Consider the following 3,959-nt stretch of genomic DNA (forward strand, 5'->3'; position numbering starts at 1 on the left):
CGAAGCGGTGAAAATCTACTCCCCCATACGTTGAAAACGACTCCCCCATACTTTTTAGCGACTCCCCGCGTTACCCGTTGTATACGGTGTTTAATCTCTATTTAATTCAGGCTCAATTTAGACAACTATCAACATAATTTAATGCTTATTTGACTGTAACAACTAAAGTCAAGTTCATTTTATTGGTTCTTTATTATTTAAATTAAATTATCAAATTGGCAATGAGCTACAAACAAACAAAATATATACACGCATTACCAATAGAACGCACAAACAAAAATAAAAGAATTGATCAGTATATGAATTGAAATTCAACTGAACACATACCACTAAAATATGGCGATGCCACACCCAGTCACTCACTGTACTTTTACTGCGCGTGTGGTCTCTACATTTAAACAAACAGAATTACCGGTGTTTATGATACATGATAAAAGGATATACAGTGCTGCTATCCCACAAGTTGACATGGGATGGGATTGGATAGGATTCAGGATTGAGGATTCACGATAGAAACATATAGAAGTTAATCTAATCCTATCCTATATTATCCTGTATCCCACAGCCAATCAGATTCGAGCAAAGGTTCATTCATATTTCAGAATAAATTAAAAAAAGAAATACGATATAAAATGTTTAAAAAGAAATATTTATAAAATTACAATAGAAAATAAAACATTCTTTTCTCCCAAAAATAGATTAACATTATAAACTTCGAGTAACACGGCGTACGAACTAACCGTGAACGATCACCGGAAGAATTTGGGAAGGTGGCAGAGGATAGTTTTTTTTGCAATCAAAACGTTTGACTGACGGTTTACTTACTATTGAGCTGCTTTAAAAATGTGCATTGAAAATTTTTAAATTCCCTCTACATGTAATAATAGTATGATGTAGTCCCTTGAGAAATTTGAAGCTTTTAGGAATAAAACATGTACAACTTACAAAATGAGCCCTAAAGATGGCACAGGGACAATCTCAAAATTTCATGTGAATCAAGCCTATTTTCACTATTTTGCCGCAGCCGCATCTGCTTCCAGGCCCGTGCGCCTGACCTAAGCTACCACACAAATTGCAGAATAACATTTGTACATACCAATGAACAGCAAGAGATAATGGCTTAACCACCTCGTTTTCAAGCTACAATTCATCCTGTGAACCCACCCCGCTTTTCTGGTGAAATACCGGTAGAGCGAGTTTTGAAGCTAGTTTCGTATTTCTAGTCCATATCCCATATACAGTAGTAGTGACACTAAAGTGTCATATTTCAATAAAATATACAAGGCCACCAATTCCCTCCAAATGCACCCATAAAATATTCTAGCTATAAAATTACCTATAATATGCATTCAAACCTCAGGTTTCTCTATTTTTTCTATTTTTTGACCGGTACTTTATTCGAAACTATCCTCTGCCACCTGGCCAAAGTCCGGTACTTTATTCGAAACTATCCTCTGCCACCGAATGTAAACAACGAAAAGTCCAGTCATCGAAAAACCGTATTTCTTCAGCTTGTTTGGATGATTTAACCGATTCTTACGTGTGTAAAAGTGTAATAACATCTTTTTCTGTTAAATATGCTCTGTTTATTTGGATAATTCCACATGAACTGTCAACAACGGACTTGAATAGAAGATGTGCGAGATCATGTAAGTATACTAATAAACTGTACACTGTAAATGTTTGCATATCCCTTTAAACAATGTTCTAATGTCTTAATCTATAAACATTTTATTCTATTTAATATAAACAAAAATTGGGTGCGGAAAAAGAAGTAGTGTAGACGGAAGGGGATAAATATTTACAAATACTCTGTCATATGATTCAATCAGCTATCAATGAGCTCTAAGACTAAAACAATATTAGTTATCCAGGTTCAATCAAGGGTGTACGGGGAATGACCCCGGGTTTTATTCCATACACCCTGAGGCCGTAGGCAGAAGGGTGTATGGAATCAACCCGGGGTAAATCCCCGTACACCTTATTGAACCTGGATAGCGAATTTATTTCCTTTGTACCCATAAAAATGCTCTGTAAACATCAAAATGTGTCTCAATCTATGGATTAGATAACTACTGTATGCATTGTGACGTCACGTTTTATTTACACCTGGCTCAAGTAGGGTGCACGGATATTTACACCCGACTTTGTAACCAATCAAAGCTCGTGTTACAAGCTTGATAGGAAATAATCATATGTATTATGCCTTAATCAGGTTGTTACTCTTATCATTTCCCTAATAAGGTCAGAAAATAGTTTCTTTTGTTTCAGTGTAATTTATAATAAATGAATGTAGAATCATCATGATCATTTCTAATGCTTCTGCTTAAATGTTTAATAAGCTCACTCAGCAGTGCACTTACATATTGTATATGTATGTATGATGTATTGTGAGTTATGAAACCTAAGTTAATCTTTTAATATTCATCATTACAGAGAATAGATTTGCCTGGACTCATGCGTCATCACAGTATAAAGAATTTTAATCTAAAAGTATGTATGATTTTATTTTTATCATGTATTTTGACATGGTCATTAAAATACATGTACATAAACATCATTATCTGAGTTGAGGTGACATGTATGCAGTTTCTCGGAACAAGTGATTTCTTCTTTCAAAAATCTTGAGAGTAAAACTGAAAGAAATGTTGAATTTTTCTGGTCATCATGTTGTTGTTACAGAGATTTTCATATTCAAATTTCAAACCAAAAAACAGAAAACCAAGAAAAAACATTAAATAGATAAATACAAGCAGAAAATAGAGAAACGTCACTAAAACAAATGTATTCATACTTGTTAGCAAGTTGACAAGATAAACTGAATTATAATGTACAAGTAAATTATGTTACATTTGATTTTTTTTTATTTTATATGACTGAGGTTGCAGTATAAGATTTTATTTTTCATGATTTCTAAATGCATTACTTTTGGGGGAGAAAAAGGTGAAATTGAAGCCAATTGTACAATCAAAAACTTTTAAAATTTTAAATGTTTATGAAATGTGTATGACAAAGTTTACAATTTACATGCCTATAATGTTTTTGTTTTTTTAATTTCAGGAAATCCTGCACATTTGAAGCTGTAAGAATGCAGTTCATGCCATATGCTGTTAGAGTAAATGATGAAAGATGTTCAAACCAGTGTCAAAGAGTCCCAAGTCTGAAATCATGGTGTTTTTATTAAAGAGATCAGTGTTTGTTTTCTGTGAATTGTTGACATTTGTGGAACTGTTCAGTTTATGACCATCTCTCTGACAATAACTCTGACATTTGAATTTCAATTTGATTAACGGATAAGGAAGCCAAATCATATGCATGTAAAACATTATACAACTGTAATAAAAACATTGATAATCTTAAATTTAAACAAAGTTCACGTACATGTATCTGTGATCTTTGCATTGAATTCATAAATGCTGTACATGGATACTTTTAATGACTCTGTCTCATGGTAATGGAATATTCAATTGTTAAACATTGTTGAGGAATCACCTTAAATAAAAATATTGTGAACTTGATAAAGTATTTTTACTCATTTAAACACTGAAATTTTAAGATCAAATGTCAAGGTCAAATACAAGGTTTACTCAAGAATGTGTTATAAATGCTGTAAATACTGTGAATTCTTATGCGTGTTTTATAAGATCTAAGGAACATGTTTGGAGCATTTTAATATTTCTCAATCAGACACTGATTAACATTCAAGATCAAATTGTGGAACTGTTCGGTTTATGACCATCTCTCTGACAATAACTCTGACATTTGAATTTCAATTTGATTAACGGATAAGGAAGCCAAATCATATGCATGTAAAACATTATACAACTGTAATATGCGTGGAGCATTTTAATATTTCTCAATCAGACACTGATTAACATTCAAGATCAAATGCCAAGGTCAAATACAAACCTGGCTTACTCAAGAATGAGTTAAAAATACTGTAAATACTGTGAATTCTT

At 32.7% G+C, this 3,959-nt stretch overlaps 1 long non-coding RNA gene across 1 annotated transcript; it reads left to right on the forward strand.

Moving 5' to 3' along the window:
- The first annotated feature begins 1,489 nt into the window (after window positions 1-1,489).
- On the forward strand, window positions 1,490-3,639 carry LOC134261276 (uncharacterized). Its single transcript, XR_009990787.1, has 3 exons — window positions 1,490-1,649; window positions 2,437-2,493; window positions 3,061-3,639. It is a non-coding gene; the product is annotated as an uncharacterized LOC134261276 (long non-coding RNA).
- Window positions 3,640-3,959: the final 320 nt, after the last annotated feature.

The sequence above is a fragment of the Saccostrea cucullata genome, unplaced genomic scaffold, assembly GCF_032062105.1.
Source record: "Saccostrea cucullata isolate Sc308-1 unplaced genomic scaffold, CSIRO_AGI_Scuc_v1 ctg12244, whole genome shotgun sequence".
NCBI classification, from domain to species: domain Eukaryota; kingdom Metazoa; phylum Mollusca; class Bivalvia; order Ostreida; family Ostreidae; genus Saccostrea; species Saccostrea cuccullata.